At 42.5% G+C, this 18862-nt stretch overlaps 1 protein-coding gene across 2 annotated transcripts in view; it reads left to right on the top strand.

Annotated features, from left to right (window-relative positions):
- Positions 1 to 1327: 1327 nt before the first annotated feature.
- The window catches only part of LOC136858303 (fatty-acid amide hydrolase 2), a 228006-nt gene continuing 210471 nt past the window's right edge, over positions 1328 to 18862 (top strand). The window contains exon 1 of one of the 2 annotated variants that reach the window (XM_067137742.2): positions 1328 to 1396. The gene's annotated coding sequence lies outside the window, so the exon portion shown is untranslated. Of the gene's footprint in view, positions 1397 to 1740; positions 1796 to 18862 lie in introns of those variants that run through there. The other variant, XM_068225486.1, reaches the window with a different exon arrangement.

Here is an 18862-nt window from a genome sequence, read left to right as displayed (position 1 = left end):
AGAAAATGTTATAGGATTAACCATGTAGATCGCTAAATGTGGCGTCTTGCGATGCAATCCGTTTGTCGATAGACACATCGTTAAACAACACTTAATCTGTAAATGTAGTTCTGCAGTATGGTAAACGTGCATATGGTTTCATATATCGATGTATATATATATATATTCACTGAAGACGATTCTTAGCGATCTAGAAAGGGGGTGTCTGCCATTATAAATAATCCTTTACAAATCGATCATGATCCTCAGTAGGAAGGGCGTCTGCAATTGTAATCAATTCTCCCTGCATTGACTTCGACTGGCAGTAGGTATGGGGACTTTCTCCAACTCCTGTGTATCTGGCATTAGTGAAATGAAATGCCGTATGGCTTTTAGTGCCGGGATATCCCAGGACGGGTTCGGCTCGCCAGATGCAGGTCTTTCCATTTGACTCCCGTAGGCGACCTGCGCGTCGTGATGAGGATGAAATGATGATGAAGACAACACATACACCCAGCCCCCGTGCCGTAGGAATTAACCAATTAAGGTTAAAATCCCCGACCCGGCCGGGAGTCGAAGCCGGGACCCTCTGAACCGAAGGAGAGTACGCTGACCGTTCAGCCAACGAGTCGGACTCTGGCATTAGTAAAGAGGGCCTAGCGTTGTAATTAATAATTCCCTTCTCGATTTGACTGACAGAAGACAAGGTAGCATGCAATTTTGTTTAAACGTTCCCTACTCGATTGTGTCTGGCAGTAGGCAAGTGTGCCCGCCGTTATAAACAAATTTACCCATCTTAATTGAGACTGGCATTAGGCAAAGTGGCCTGCTATTATAATCGAAACTCGCCAACTCGAGTGTGACTGACAGTAAGCTGACGGGCATTAACGAAAGGGACCTTTCATTATAATAACAGCACAACTCAATTGACATAATAATGAAAACTCCTCAACTGGAATGTCCCTGGAAGAAGGAAGGGAGGCCTGTTATTGTAACGAAATCTCCCCAATTCGATTGTGACCGGAAGTAGACAAGGGGGTCTGCCATTATAACGAAAACTTCCAAACTCGATTGTGAATGTTAGTAGGCAAGCGAGCCTGCCGTTACCATCATAACTCCGTAACTCGCACATTACATTGGAAAAATTAAATTTAAAAAAGTCTTATTCACTGTATGTACAGAAATTTACTTCGATTACAGTATACAATGCAGAATACCGTAGCGAAACACGGGTACATTTGCCAGTAAAACATCGGACAAAAGGAACGTGGAGAACAGGTATTGAGGAGACCTTGGAGATAATGAGAGAAGGGAGGGGAGAGCGATTGAGTGGCCAAGAATTTGTAACCTTTTTTATCACACGTCTACACGTCAGTTGCATACTGGACATGAGACTACTATGATCTTCGACAGTCAAGTACGTACAAGTATCATAAAAATTAAACTATTGGTATGTTAAGTAGCTTTCTGGACTTGTAGGTTGTGATCAGACTTCACTGGACTACAGATTGTGTCGGTATTATTATTTTAAAAGACATGACAATGCTATTATCAGTTCATTGGACTACGTCATACAAACCCTAGGACATTTCTCATGTAATTTATCATTATTTTTTTTAAAGTTTATTGTCTGTTATATGTTGTACCAATTCAGGTAGATTTTCACAGAGTTCAGAGAGGAAAGGGCTTGGTCTGTGAAACTAGCTGTCGTGGCCATAACTAATATAAATTTCTGGCCTCGTGTCAAAAAGTGAAAACAGGGAAAACTATTTTCTTGGTTGCCATCGATGGGATTTGAAACCATTATATCCTGAATGTGAGTACACAGCAACATGACTACATAGTCAAATTGATCGATGTATTATTACTTCTTCTATAAGTTCCTTTACGTCGCACTGGCACAGATAGGTCCAATGTTAACGACGGGGTAGGAAAGTGCTAGGAGTGGGAAGGAAGCGGCCGTGGCCTTAAGGTACAGCCCCAGCATTTGCCAGGTGTAAAATTAGGAAACCACGGAAAAGCATCTTGAGGGCTGCCGACAGTGGGGTTTGAACCCATTATCTCCCGAATGAAAGCACACAGCTGCGCGCCCCTAACCACACGGCCAACTAGCTCTGTATTCTTCTTCTTCTTAGTAGTAGTAGTGCGGGTGGTGGTGGTGGTGATAATTGTTTTAGGAGGGAGTGCAATTGGCAAACCATCCTCTCATCACAATAATCGGAAGGAAAAAGGAAGAAGTCCTACCCTTTAAAGAATAAAGGTATCGGCAAAAGAAAGGGGAAAGCTAAGACGGTGGTGAAAATGAAAGACTCCCTAAATCTTGAGAACCCAATAACAGTACCGTCCGGTTCGGAAGAGAACAACAGTTGACCAAGGGATGTCGGGTTGGAAAGGTGAAGGTGAGGAGACTCGCACAAGTAAAAGGAAGAAATGCCATAGTCATGTTCAGGAACCGTGGTCACCAATCCGCGCTCCCTAGCTGAGAGCCCCTGTCCCATTTCTATTCGCCTCTTACGACAGGCAGGGGATACCATGAATATATTCTACCGCTCCTACCCACAGGGGCGGATATTATGATTATTAACGTTGGTACTGTAGTAGCAGTTGGGATTGCCTATGGTGATTATGTTTGTTGTTTAAAAGGGCCTAACATCTAGGTTATCGGCCCGGGGCTACCTATCCGAGGCAGTTACGGTGTATATGGTTCACCCGGAAGGACGTGGGTTTGTTTCCCCGTAACAAAGCCGAAACATTCAGAAACGAAGTATCCACTTCTGTATGGAGTAGGTCTACCTACGCCAAAAATGAGTACCAGATTAGTTCTTGGGACCAAAGGCGGCCCGGCAGAGAGCTAGCAACTCTTATCACATTTGGTGCCGACATTGATTACGAATAGTAAAAGATTTTACCCTCCATTGCTCGAAGGACTTTCATGGCCTATCCAGAGATGGATTTTTTGGCAGTAGTAGTAATAGTTCTACTAATACACAATCGTATGGCCTCGGATACCAACAAAATACCGCCAAGATCTCACCACCATACAGTAGTCAACACCACGGTCGGGGTAATGAAATCGAGAACGTCATGTAGGAGAATTACGACGTCGAAACGGACTTCAATCAATCAATACTGATCTGCATTTAGGGCAGTCGCCCAGGTGGCAGATTCCCTATCTGTTGCTTTCCTAGCCTTTTCCTAAATGATTTCAAAGAAATTGGAAATTTATTGAACATCTCACTTGGTAAGTTATTCCAATCCCTAACTCCCCTTCCTATAAATGAATATTTGCCCCAGTTTGTCCTCTTGAATTCCAAATTTATCTTCATATTGTGATCTTTCCTACTTTTATAAACGCCACTCAAACTTATTCGTCTACTGATGTCCTCCCATGCCATCTCTACGCTGACAGCTCGAAACATACCACTTAGTCAAGCAGCTCTTCTTCTTTCTCCCAATTCTTCCCAACCCAAACATTGCAACATTTTTGTAACGCTACTCTTTTGTCGGAAATCACCCAGAACAAATCGAGCTGCTTTTCTTTGGATTTTTTCCAGTTCTTGAATCAGGTAATCCTGGTGAAGGTCCCATACACTGGAACCATACTCTAGTTGGGGTTTTACCAGAGACTTATATGCACTCTCCTTTACATCCTTACTACAACCACTAAACACCCTCATAACCATGTGCAGAGATCTGTACCCTTTATTTACAATCCCATTTATGTGATTACCCCAATGAAGATCTTTCCTTATATTAATACCTAGATACTTACTTACAATGATCCCCAAAAGGAACTTTCACCCCATCAACGCAGTAATTAAAACTGAGAGGACTTTTCCTATTTGTGAAACTCACAACTTGACTTTTAACCCCGTTTATCAACATACCATTTCCTGCAGTCCATCTCACAACATTTTCGAGGTCACGTTGCAGTTGCTCACAATCTTGTAACTTATTTATCACTCTATAGAGAATAACATCATCCGCAAAAAGCCTTACCTCCGATTCCACTCCTTTACTCATATCATTTATATATATAAGAAAACATAAAGGTCCGATAATACTGCCTTGAGGAATTCCCCTCTTAATTATTACAGGGTCAGATAAAGCTTCACCTACTCTAATTCTCTGAGATCTATTTTCTAGAAATATAGCAGCCCATTCAGTCGCTCTTTTGTCAAGTCCAATTGCACTCATTTTTGCCAGTAGTCTCCCATGATCCACCCTATCAAATGCTTTAGACAGGTCAATCGCGATACAGTCCATTTGACCTCCAGAATCCAAGATAACTGCTATATCTTGCTGGAATCCTGCAAGTTGAGCTAGAGTGGAATAACCTTTCCTAAAACCGAATTGCCTTCTGTCGAACCAGTTATCAATTTCACAAACATGTCTAATATAATCAGAAAGAATGCCTTTCCAAAGCTTACATACAATGCATGTCAAACTTACTGGCCTGTAATTTTCAGCTTTATGTCTATCACCCTTTCCTTTATACACAGGGGCTACTATAGCAACTCTCCATTCATCTGGTATAGCTCCTCCGACCAAACAATAATCAAATAAGTACTTCAGATATGGTACTATATCCCAACCCATTGTCTTTAGTATATCCCCAGAAATCTGATCAATTCCAGCCGCTTTTCTAGTTTTCAACTTTTGTATCTTGTTGTAAATGTCATTGTTATCATATGTAAATTTTATTACTTATTTTGGCCTTAGTCTCCTCCTCTATCTCGACATTATCCTTGTAACCAACAATCTTTACATACTGCTGACTGAATACTTCTGCCTTTTGAAGATCCTCACATACACACTCCCCTTGTTCATTAATTATTCCTGGAATGTCCTTCTTGGATTGTATTTCTGCCTTAAAATACCTATACATACCCTTCCATTTTTCACTAAAATTTGTATGACTGCCAATTATGCTTGCCATCATGTTATCCTTAGCTGCCTTCTTTGCTAGATTCAATTTTCTAGTAAGTTACTTCAATTTCTCCTTACTTCCACAGCCAGTTCTAACTCTATTTCTTTCCAGTCTGCACCTCCTTCTTAGTCTCTTTATTTCTCTATTATAATAAGGTGGGTTTTTACCATTCCTTACCACCCTTAATGGTACAAACCTGTTTTCGCATTCCTCAACAATTTATTTAAACCCATCCCAGAGTCTGTTTACATTTTTTTTTTTACCGTTTTCCACCGATCATAGTTACTTTTTAGAAACTGCCTCATGACTGCTTTATCAGCTATATGGTACTGCCTAACAGTTCTACTTTTAAGACCTTCCTTTCTATCACATTTATTTTTAACTACCACAAAAACAGCTTCATGATCACTAATGCCATCTATTACTTCAGTTTCCCTATAGAGCTCATCTGGTTTTATCAGCACGACATCCAGGATATTTTTCCCTCTGGTTGGTTCCATCACTTTCTGAATCAGCTGTCCTTCCCATATTAACGTATTTGCCATTTGTTGGTCATGCTTCCTGTCGTTTGCATTTCCTTCCCTATTGACTAGGGTTGGGCAGACCGGAACATTCACTTGTTCCGCAATATTAGGAACTTGAGGCGGAGTGTTTCGGTAAAGAGTGCCGAGATACGGGACACAGGACTGTAACTGCGTCCTAGAGAGAACTTCGAGAGGCAACAGGACACGCTCCGCTTCAGCTGGAATGTGCCTGCACCGAACGGGCTGTGCCAAGGCCGCACTAGATAGATTGGTTGGCCTTGGATGTGTCTGCTGTGTGCTGCCCTGTGTTGGAGTGTCAACATTTTTTTCATCTAGTTATATCTTTAATTCCAAAGCGATGACCCATTTTTGTTGGGCTTAAAAGTTTCCTTAAAGTCCAAATTAATTTTTAACATTAATCCCCGATAAAGTGTTGAGGGAAATTTTCGAGATATTGAAGAAAGTAAATGGACTTTCTCAAGCGTACAGTGATAATGGCGAAAGGTCTCCAGAGTCACCTGGTGCAGATCTTTCGAGTTTACGTTCACGGGTGAACTGCGTGTCTGTGAGGATTGTCTCTACCTAGAATAAAATCTAATGCTTAACATGGCACAAACACAAGCGCCGAGCCAGAAAATAAAACCAATAAAGGTTAAAATCCTCGAACCGGACGGAAATCGAACCTGGATGCCCTTGAACCAGCATGCTAAACGGTTAGCAACACAACCGTACAGGTGAACCGTGAATAGGTACATCGTGGCATTTCTACATATTAATATATATGACATGACGAGCTAGAAGCTCAAGTGATTTGTGGACCTGCGATATATGCAGGATTTAATTCACTAACCCGTCATCCACTAGTATAAAATAATAATAACAATAATAATAATAATAATAATAATAATAATAATAATAATAATAATATACATTATCATACATTATCATTATAGACTGTTATGCCTTTCAGCGTTCAGTCTGCAAGCCTCTGAGAATTTACTAAACGTCGCCACAATCCTCGATTTGCAACTAGTGTTGTGGCCTCATTTAGTTCTATACCTCTTATCTTTAAATCGTTAGAAACCGAGTCTAACCATCGTCGTCTTGGTCTCCCTCTAATTCTCTTACCCTCCATAACACAGTCCATTATTCTCCTAGGTAACCTATCCTCCTCCATTCGCCTCACATGACCACACCACCGAAGCCGGTTTATGCGTACAGCTTCATCCATCGAGTTCATTCTTAAAGTAGACTTTATCTCCTCATTCCGAGTACCCTCCTGCCATTGTTCCCACCTGTTTGTACCAGCAATCATTCTTGCTACTTTCATGTCTGTTACTTCTAACTTATGAATAAGATATCCTGAGTCCACCCAGCTTTTGCTCCCGTAAAGCAAAGTTGGTCTGAAAACAGACCGATGTAAAGATAGTTTCGTCTGGGAGCTGACTTCCTTCTTACAGAATACTGCTGACCGCAACTGCGAGCTCACTGCATTAGCTTTACTACACCTTGATTCAATCTCACTTACTATATTACCATCCTGGGAGAATACACAACCTAAATACTTGAAATTATCGACCTGTTCTAGCTTTGTATCACCAATCTGACATTCAATTCTGTTGAATTTTCTTACCTACTGACATCAATTTAGTCTTCGAGAGGCTAATTTTCATACCATACTCATTGCACCTATTTTCAAGTTCCAAGATATTAGACTGCAGGCTTTCGGCACAGTCTGCCATTAAGACCAAGTCGTCAGCATTGGCCAATTTGCTTACTACATTTTCACCTAACTGAATCCCTTCCTGCCATTTTATACCTTTCAGCAGATGATCCATGTAAACTACGAACAGCAAAGTTGAAAGCTTACAGCCTTGTCTAACTCCTGTAAGTACCCTGAACCAAGAACTTATTCTACCATCAATTCTCACTGAAGCCCAATTGTCAACATAAATGCCTTTGATTGATTTTAATAATCTACCTTTCATTCCATAGTCCTCCAGTATGGCGAACATCTTTTCCCTCGGTACCCTGTCATATGCTTTCTCTAGATCTACGAAACATAAACACAACTGCCTATTCCTCTCGTAGCATTTTTCAATTACCTGGCGCATACTGAAAATCTGATCCTGATAGCCTCTCTGTGGTCTGAAACCACACTGGTTTTCATCCAACTTCCTCTCAACGACTGATCGCACCCTCCCTTCCAAGATGCCAGTGAATACTTTGCCTGGTATACTAATCAATGAGATACCTCGATAGTTGTTGCAATCCTTCCTGTTCCCTTGTTTATAGATAGGTGCAATTACTGCTTTTGTCCAATCTGAAGGTCCCTTACCAACACTCCACGCTAATTTTACTACTCTATGAAGCCATTTCATTCCTGCCTTCCCACTATACTTCACCATTTCAGGTCTAATTTCATCTTTTCCTGCTGCCTTATGACAATGGAGTTTATTTACTATCCTTTCTACTTCCTCAAGCATAATTTCACCAACATCATTTTCCTCCTCCCCACGAGCTTGGCTGTTTGCAACACCACCATGATGATTTCCTTTTACATTGAGAAGATGTTCAAAATATTCCCTCCACCTCTCCAGTGATTCCCTGGGATCTATTATGAGTTCACCTGAATTACTTAAAACACTGTTCATTTCCTTTTTCCCTCCCTTCCTAAAATTCTTTATTACTGTCCAGAAAGGTTTCCCTGCTGCTTGACCTAGCCTTTCCAGGTTATTACCAAAATCTTCCCATGACTTCTTTTTGGATTCAACAACTATTTGTTTCGCTCTGTTTCTTTAATCTACGTACATATCCCTGTCTGCCTCGGCCCTTGTTTGGAGCCATTTCTGATAAGCCTTCTTTTTACGTTTACAGGCTGCTCTCACTTCATCATTCCACCAAGATGTTCGCCTTTTCCCATCTTTACACACAGTTGTTCCTAGGCATTCCCTTGCTGTTTCTACTACAGCATTCCTGTATGCCACCCATTCACTTTCTATATCCTGAACCTGCTTACTGTCTACTGTTCGAAACTTCTCACTAATCATATCCATGTACTTCTCTCTAATTTCCTCGTCCTGGAGATTTTCTACCCTTATTCGTTTGCAGACAGATTTCACTTTCTCTACCCTAGGCCTAGAAATACTTAGTTCACTACAGATCAGATAGTGGTCTGTATCATCGAAAAATCCGCGAAAAACTCGTACATTCCTAACAGATTTCCTGAATTCAAAGTCTGTTAAGATATAGTCTATTATGGATCTGGTACCCCTAGCCTCCCATGTGTAGCGGTGAATAGCCTTATGCTTGAAGAATGTAATCGTAACAGCTAAACCCATACTAGCACAGAAGTCCAGCAAACGCTTCCCATTCCCATTAGCTTCCATATCTTCCCCACATTTACCAATCACCTTTTCGTATCCTTCAGTTCTATTCCCAACTCTCGCATTGAAATCGCCCATTAGCACTATTCTATCCTTGCTGTTGACCCTGACCACGATGTCACTCAATGCTTCATAAAACTTGTCAACTTCATCCTCATCTGCACCCTCACATGGTGAATACACGGACACAATTCTTGTCCTAATTCCTCCCACTGACAAATCTACCCACATCATTCGCTCATTTACGTGCCTAACAGAAACTATGTTGCATGCAATGGTATTCCTGATAAAGAGCCCTACCCCAGACTCAGCCCTTCCCTTTCTAACACCCGTCAAGTACACTTTATATTCTCCTATCTCTTCCTCATTATCTCCCCTTACCCGAATATCACTTACTCGTAGCACATCCAGATGCATCCTCTTTGCTGACTCAGTCAGTTCTACCTTCTTTCTTCCATAAACCCCATTAATATTGATAGCTCCCCATCGAATTCCATTTCGTTCACCAAGTTGTATCCAAGGAGTCCCTCGCCTGTCAAATGGGAGTGGGACTCCATTACTCCCATAGGTCCGAGGCTTGCTTAAAGTGTTCTGAGCTCGGTAAATTCATGAAGCAGGATGCTGCCCTACTTGCACATAGTCCAAGTGAGGATCTCTCCTCTAACGTTTATGGACCACCGGTGGATTGTAAAGTCCTAGCCGCCTGAACACAAGGAGGGCCACGACCCACAATATGTCCGAGATGCCCATTCTCATTCCATAGCAACTGGTATTCCGACTCTCAGGACCACTTACTAGGCCACCCAGCCGTTGCCCATGGTTCACGACCTAGGACGTGACTACAGTAACCCACAAACACGAACCATTAATAATAATAATAATAATAATAATAATAATAATAATAATAATAATAATAATAATAATGCCAGACTGAGTGGCTTAGACGGTTGAGGCGCTGGCCTTCTGACCCCAAATTGGCAGGTTCGACCCTGGCGAAGTCCGGTGGTATTTGAAGGTGCTCAAATACATCAGCCTTGTATCGGTAGATTTACTGGCACGTAAAAGAACTCCTGCGGGACTAAATTCTGGCACCTTGGCGTCTCCGGAAACCATAAAAGTAGTTTGTGGGACGTAAAGTCATTAACATTTTTACGGCCGAATGCCCTTTCTGTCGCCAACCTCAGTTGAAGAGCTAATGAAGATGAAATGAATGATGGTGAATGAAATTGGGTAAGGAGGAGGAAGGAAATGGCTGTGGCCAATGAATTGGAGTTTTTCCTGCATTTGCCTGGAAGTAAAAATGGAAAACGGCGGAAAATATTCTCAGGACAGCGGACGGTGGGGTTTAAACCAACGCGATATTAATAATAATAATAATAATAATAATAATAATAATAATAATAATAATAATAATAATAGAAAAATAAGAATACTCTAAATTTTAACAGAACCAAAGTACTGGAAATTTGTTCTTATAAGATTTTTTAACTTACCGGTGTCAACCGGCATGGTCATTTACGTTTATGTAATCCTAAGATGTCAATCGACTGCGCCAAGATTTGAACTCGGGGCTTTGAACATATAAAGTTTTTTTTTTCAAGTTGCTTTACGTTGCACCGACACAGATAGGTCTTACGGCAACGATGGGACAGGAAGGGGCTAGGAGTGGGAAGTAAGCGGCCGGCCTTAATTAAGGTGCATCCCCAACAAATGTTGGTGTGAAAATGGGAAACCACGGAAAACCATCTTCAGGGCTGCCGACAGTGTGGTTCGAACCCACTATCTTCCGAATACTGGACATTGGTCGCACTTAAGCGACTGCAGCTATCGAGCTCGGTAGTAGTAGTAGTAGTAGTAGTAGTAGTAGTAGTAGTAGTATAGTCGGAAGAGGAGCCAGGCCTGTGGTATACCACAACAAATCTGCCTCTTATCCGGAGGCCCTAGGCCGAGTACCGGTCAAACCAAGAATGCGAAATCACGAAAAACTCGATTCATTGCTACGGATGGTGAACCTCGAGCCCACTTTGTCCAGAATTCAAGCTTGTAGCCATACGACCTATTCTGTGAAGCAAACTCTTCACTATCAATAATATGTTGCCGAATGGAATTTTTCTTACATAGGAACCTGTTCTTCAAAATGCCGCTGGCCGTCATTGTTTGGCTGCCTTCCAGCCCAAACGAGTCTATTATCCTTCCATAACATGGACTCAAATCACAAGTAGGCCTTCTCCTAGTCGGTTACGTCCTCTCTCAGCCCAGGGAGATTTCATTCGGTGAAGGAGATGCTCAGAGAAGAACTGTCCCGGCATTCATCTTAGTCCAGAAGAATGGTCAACCATGGAAAAACAATTCTCAAAGCATCCGACGTGAGGGGAGGGCAGCCCCTCCGTCTCACGAATGCAGAGGTGTAGAGTCACGGTAGAGTCGTAGTCACCGGTCGTCTGCTCGGTTGGTTGGTCGGTCGGAGTCCAGAACTGTCGGGCCATGGACCAGCCGTTGCCACTGGAAGGCCCAAGCCTACTCTGCAACCGGCAACATACTACTGCAACTAACTAACTATAATAATTATAATTTCGTGTGGCCGAGTGCAGCCCTTCCTTGTAAGGCAGACCGTCCGATGAGGGTGAGCCACATCTGCCATGTGTAGGTAACTGCGTGTTATTGTGGTGGAAGATAGTGTTTATGTGTGGTGTGTGAATTACAGGGATGTTGGGGACAGCACAAACACCTAGCCCCCAAGCCACTGGAATTAACCAATGAAGGTTAAAATCCCCGACCCGGCCGGGAATCGAACCCGGGACCCTCTGAACCGAAGGCCAGTATACTGACCATTCAGCCAACGAGTCGGACACTAACTAACTACACAAGTTCTCATTCCATACCCTGAAGGGGTACGGCGGGCCTTTTAGAGGGTAACGCCCACACTCAGGCCAGAAGATTTGTTACGGTGAAGAAGATGATCGGAGTTGGCGGCCGTGATCTATACTAAGAACTGTCCCGCATTCACCTTAGTGCAGGAGAATGCAAAACCACGGTAAGCCATTCTCAGAACAACAAACGGTGGGGACCAGCCCTTTTCCATCTCCTGAATGCAGAGGTGTAGAGCCACAGTAGAGCTGTGGCTACCCATCGTCTGCTCGGTTGGTCGATCGGAGTGTAGAGCTTTCGAACCACAGACCGGCCGTGACCACTTTTTGGCAACCACCGACGTACCACTGCAATTGGTAAGACATAACCATGCATTCTTAATTTAGATTTATCTGTTGTTGTTTGCTGTAACTAGTGGCTTTACGTCGCACCGACACGGATAGGTTTTATGGCGACGATGAGATAGGAAAGGCCTACGAGTTGGAAGGGAGCGGCCGTGGCCTTAGTGAAGTTATGAACTAAATTAATTTGATAGAACAAAATATATTCTTTAAATTCTTTCACAAAATAGTAAGAACTGCTGCGATAAAACACATGAGAATATAAAAGTATGACATAATAACTGAAAGAAACTAGGCATTAATTTGAATTCTTCTTGACCGGACATTTAAAAAATTATACAAGAAATGTATCCCTCACTGGTTCACTTGACTGTACCTTCAACACTTTGAGTGTAATTACGACGTATTCCTTTGAGTTGGTGTATGCTGTAGGTGTATCAAGCCTAATTTGGTGATGTATCCTTTTTTGTTTCACTGACGACTAAGTATCCATGTGACTGCTTCTTCTCCATCGAGATGACTGACTACTATCATATCAGTGTGCCTCCGTAGCGTAACGGTTAGTGTTATTAGCTGCCGTCCTCGGGGGCCCGGGCTCGATTCCCGGTACTGCCAGAAATTTAAGAATGGCAGGAGGGCTGGTATGTGGTTGAAATGGTACATGCAGCTCACCTCCAATGGGGGTGTGCCTGAAAAGAGCTGCACCACCTCGGGGTGAGGACACGAGTTTGCAGTACAACACTAATTAAATTACTAAAGTCGTGAAGACGATCCTCCGGTCTTGGATTTTTGAAGGTAATACGAAATTCATGTTACACTGTGATATATCCGATATTTACCTGTAGGAAATAGATTAACCTATGCATTAGTCAACATGGTGATGGCGACAGATTTACTTGAACTGCGAATGCGGACATGCCATTTTTGCTGTAGAAGAGTATGGAACCACAGTGCTGCAATAAGACGGAGAAACAGTACAGCAAGGTTAAATTAAATGTTATTTGATTCATATTATCTGTGACTATCCGTGTATATATCACTGTGAAGCGAATTTCAACTAAACAGAGACGATTCCCAATCAAACAGTGCGGAACGTAATTACCAATACTGTAAATGGTCATTTTCGGTATTTTTTTGTGTACGGAAAGAAGGCATTAAGTCCTAGAAGGAAATAAAAAATATAACACATTAGTTATAGAAAATACTTTACCGGGCGAGTTGGTCGTGAGGTTAGGGGCGCACAGCTGTGAGCTTGCATCCGGGAGATAGTGGGTTCGAACCCCACTGTCGGCAGCCGTGAAGATGGCTTTCCGTGGTTTCCCATTTTCACTTCAGGCAAATGCTGGGGCTGTACCTTAATTAAGGCCATGGCCGCTTCCTTACCACTCCTAACCATTTCCTGTCCCATCGTCGCCGTAAGACCTATCTGTGTCGGTGCGATGTAAAACAAATTCAAAAAAAAAATACTTTAACTTTTTTACTTGTTAGTGTTATCTTTTACTTTTGTGCTCACAGATTTTGAAAACCTTGTATTGGCAATTAATTAATTTTAACAGTAAATTTTATGCATGGACATCGACAATAGCTGGGCTTGGAATATGGCAATATTGACTTAGTTGAATCTGGAAAAAGCTGTCAGTTTTGACATTTAATATGAACATGACTAAGATGAATCTGAAGTACAGTACATTCTCTTGTTCGCGTTGTGTATTATTTATAGAGGAACACACTGAGCAGCGTAACTAAAATCCGACAAAAATCGACTTAGCACGTTTTGGAATCAACCTCTTCAATTATCATTATAGTCCGACTCGTTGGCTGAATGGTCAGGGTTCGATTCCCGGCGAGTCGGGGATTTTTAATCTTCTTTGGTTAATTCCAGTGGTCCGGGGTCTGGGTGTTTGTGCTGTCCCCAACATCCCTGCAACTCACACACCACACATTACACTATCCTCCACCACAATAACACGTAGTTACCTACACATGTCAGATGCCACCCACCCTCATCGCAGGGTCTGCCTTACAAGGGCTGCACTCGGCTAGAAATAGCCACATGAAACTATTATTATTATTATTATTATTATTATTATTATTTTTATTATTATATACCGTACACACGCGCTTATACGTACACTTTGATCACATATGCATGCAGAAGAAAATTAAATTGATACTGCACAGAACTAAAGAACACCGTGGCAGATGGTGTTTATTGTTTTAAGGGGAAAGTAAAACTAGACTACCATCCCATCTGTTCACTAATCAAAGGAAAATATGGGAGAGTTTCCGCTCTTCGAAGAATCGGGTAACAGAAAAGAAAGGTGAGAACAACGAAGCGTATAAAACTGCTATCGGGGTCGGAAGAGAACAATAGTTTAAAAAGGGAGGTTGGACAGAAAAGTGAGGAGCCAGGCTCAATTAAGTGAAAATAAATATCAGACTCGGCTTGGGGCTTCGTGGTAACCAACCACGTCCCCAAGTGAATGAATTGAAAAATGGAAAATTCCTTTTGTATAATTTGTCTGGCTTGGATTTGGACAAACTGGCAATGCGACGGGCAATATGATTAGGTGAAACATCTGGTTTCAGCTGGGGACTGTGAGGTATTCTTCCTAGCTTCTTTAGAAGGCTCCAAGCTTTTCTACTTGAGTGTCTGAAGTCCAGTGTATCCATGGTTTCCTTCCATCTGCTTCGTCTAGCTTCATCTAGTTTATGAAGGAGCTCGTCAGCTACATCTTTTTCACCACTCCTCTGGAAATCCTCATAAAGTACTTCACAAGCCTCATCCCACCCTGGAATAAAGTCCTTTCTCACTCCACGGGGAATGTGTCTTTTAGCACACGTTAAAATAGCTTTCACAAACCTAGAGTAGTTACTAACCTCACGAGGAATCCATCGTATGGTACTGTCAAGATCAGCTGAATATCTCTTCCAACGGGGGAGTGGAGAAGATTTTATAATAGGAATCTGCATTCCAATTTCCAGGACAGGTCGATGTTGACTATGTGGAAAGTTTATAAGAACTTTACGAAACACAGGTAAGCTGGATCCCTGATGATCACATGAAGTAAAGCACAGGTCAGGATTGGTTTCTCAGTCCCATCTTCCTGACCTGAATGTACGTCTGTCTCTTGGATTGAAAATCAGTTGCATGTTACAACGCTCTGCCCACTCTATAAGTTTTTCTCCACACTGATCACTATATCTATAACCCCAAAGAGTATGATGACTATTGAAATCACCCACATAGATAGGTGGGTGAGAGATTGTTTGAAGAACACTGGGGGTTTATAAATATTTATGATTGATACATCATTAACTTTTGTAGTGATGTTGAAAATGCCTGCGTCAGAATTAGCTGAAACTAAATAAGAGCAGGCGATGGAATTTCGAACAAAGGTTGCAGTTCCATAATACTGATGATGAGTAGCTCCCAGTAACTGCGACGTTGTCAGACCTCGTACTGGCCGTGTGAGTAACACAAGGTTGAGTAACAGTCACCCACAGGATGAGTAAGACACGAGATCTCTGCGCAGTTGATTGCGTCCAGATTTATCGGTGTAGGATTTATAGGTCATTCTATCTCCGAAGTCGTGCAGACATTGGGCTCTTCGTGGCCACCATGTCAAGTGTGTTCCATGAGTTCGTGGATTTGGGGAATACCACCACCATTACCACCAACAGGGTCAACTGCCATGTAGTACAACATGTTGATGACGGTCACCGTCGGCTAACTCGGGTGGTAAGAGGTGATAGAGGGCCCTAGTGTGCAGCAGATCATTAGTGAATTCAGTGCTGGATAACAACGAAACCAAAACCATCTTCTTGCAATAGGGTACAAGAATCACCATCCCACAGGAGCATCTCCCCTCACCGCACGTCAGAAGGCACAATTACAGATATGAGCAAAGGAATACCGCCATTGGACTTTCGAAGTATGGAGGCAATATCCCTGGTCAGGTGAATAGAGGTATGAGATGGTACACGACACCACAGGAGACAATGGGTCTCTCTTGTCAGTATGTTACAGCTAACGCCCCTGGTCAGATGAGTAGAGGTATCAGATGGCACACGACACCACAGGAGACAATGGGTCTCTTTTGTCAGTATGTTACAGCTCACGCCCCTGGTCAGATGAGTAGAGGTATCAGATGGCACACGACACCACAGGAGACAATGGGTCTCTCTTGTCAGTAGGTTACAGCTCACGCCCCTGGTCAGATGAGTAGAAGTATCAGATGGCACACGACACCACAGGAGAAAATGGGTCTCTCTTGTCAGTAGGTTACAGCTCAGGCCCCTGGTCAGATGAGTAGAGGTATCAGATGGCACACGACGATGGCAGGGTACGAGTCCGTCACCCAGCTCAGGACATAATGGGTCTCTCTTGTCAGTATGTTACAGCTCAGGCCCTGGTCCAGATGAGTAGAGGTATCAGATGGCACATGACGATGGCAGGGTACGAGTCCGTCATCCAGCACAGGACACAATGGGTCTCTCTTGTCAGTAGGTTACAGCTCAGGCGGTTGCGGCGGTATTCTTGTATGGGTATTGTTGACGTGGGTTGAAATAGGACCCCTGGTATATATGCCAATTTCCCTCGCCGGCGAACGTTACAGAAACCTGCTGTGTGATCATGTTCACCTATTTGTTCGTCCCCAACACCCTACAGGAAATCTTTTCTAGTAGCAAGACAGTGCACCGGCACATCGCTCTTGGACTGTAGACAATTTAGTTCAATGAATACTCCACAGACATGACGATGATTGCCTAGTTCCGAGGGTCAACCGACCCTCAATCGTATAGACCGCATCTGAGATGCTATCGAGAAGGATCTTCGTGTTCTGGACCCTGCTCCGACTAGTCTCCGTGCATAATGGAAGGTTGTGCGGCGGTCATGGATAAGTATGGATCCATAACGCCTTCAATATCCTGTGTTCATGTCACGCCTCATCACTGCCATCATCAGGGCCAAAGATGCGCGCTGCACGCTACTAGTCTCTATTATATAAAGCCGTACGGCTGACTCACTCACTGACATAAATGATTGACCACTTCCAGATGTGGTAGAAATGTGAAATTTGGCAAAGTTACAGCTATTAGCGTGTAAGCTACGGAAAAGATCCAAAAAATTCAAATTTTTAATTTTTGCCCCCCGCCCCCCAAACAAAATGGCGGACGCCATGATGCAGTACCCTACAATATTGAAATTTGGCAAAAATCTAGCTCCTACCCTGAAACTGACGTAGAAATTGCAACAAGTTCAAATATTTAATATTTTACCCATTAAAAAATTCGGAATATTAAGCCAAATTGAATGACGGTGCAGACTTTCGTTTCGAGCTATTTTGTGGCCGAACGGTAATTGCTATCAATGAACGGATTGCACTCTCGGCCCCTAAAATTAAGAGATCTACAACTTTGGTCCTATGACTTTTTGTCCTATCTCGACCCTTTCCACCTTAGATTGAGCTTCATTTTCCCGGTTTCGCAAAATTTTGTTAAATTTCCATAAATTGTTTTACTGATTCAAACACTCATATGATAGATAGATGAACGAAATTCAACACGCTCTTTGGCAACGGCATTGGCCATATGTAGACCGACTTTCGTTATTCTAGCTTCCATGCAAGTATGGGAAAATGGAGGGTATATGCGGAAACACTATTGAAATTTCAGCCTAATTTATGAATCGTAACCAATTTACGGAGAAGCCCTTTGAGATACGGCAAAACCTCAAATAACCAAAATTATAGGCCGTTTCATCGTCCACCTGTCTGCCAAGTTTCAAGACTCTAGCTGTCTGCTAAGTTGTCGAAATTATTTTTCAACTGGTGTTAAGCGGACAAAATTTGATATGGATCGAAACGTTCACCCCTTCTATGGTGTAAATATTCGAGATACGACTTAATGCCTGAGACGGTATTCTAGGCGACTAAATGGGCCGTCTGATGGCGCAATCCGTATCTCGATACGACTTATCGTTTGCCCGCAATAAATTTTCAAACGAAAGTCTGCATTGTGTAGCCTGCACATTGCCTGGATCTATGCTATCTTATATATATAAAGCCACAAGGCTGACTGACTGGCTGACTGACTGACATTGATGTTTGCCCACTTCCAGGTGAGCTAGGAACTTGAAATTCGGCAATCTGATCGGTATTAGGCTGAAACCCAAGGAAAAATTCCAAAAAGTTGAAATTTTTCATATTTAGCCCCCCTTCCGCCCCATCAAATAATCGGACTACAGTTTCGTGCTAGACCCTTTCATATGAGCTAGGAACTTGAAATTCGGCAATCTGATAGCTATTGGGCTGTAACCCAAGGAAAAACTCCAAAAAGCTCAAATTTTTTGTATTTAGCCCCCCATCGAATCAAAATATTGGAATCAAATTTCGGGTTAGACCCTTCCGTTCCAGATGAGCTGAAAACTTGGAATTCGGCAGTCTGATAGCTATTAGGCTGCAACCCAAGGAAAAATTCAAAAATGTTGACATTTTTCATATTTAGCCCCCTTTCCACCCCATCAATATATCGGATTAAAATTTCGTGTTAGACCCTTCCAGATGAGCTAAGAAATTGAAATTCGGAAATCTGATAGCTATTAGGATGTAACACAAGGCAAAATTCCAAAAAGTTCTATTTTCCGTATTTAGCCCCCCGTCGAATCAAGATGTCGGACTCAAATTTTGGGTTAGACTCTTCCGTTCCAGATGAGCTGGAAACTTGGAATTCGGCAGTCTCATAGCTATTAGGCTGTAACCCAAGGAAAAATTAAAAAACGTTGACATTTTTCATATCTAGCCCCCTTCCGCCCCATCAAAATATCGGACT

The sequence above is a fragment of the Anabrus simplex genome, chromosome 1 (assembly GCF_040414725.1).
Source record: "Anabrus simplex isolate iqAnaSimp1 chromosome 1, ASM4041472v1, whole genome shotgun sequence".
In the NCBI taxonomy this organism is placed as follows: Eukaryota; Metazoa; Arthropoda; class Insecta; order Orthoptera; family Tettigoniidae; genus Anabrus; species Anabrus simplex.
The sequence above is the reverse complement of the archived record's forward strand: the minus strand, read 5'-3'. Positions and strand labels throughout refer to the sequence as shown.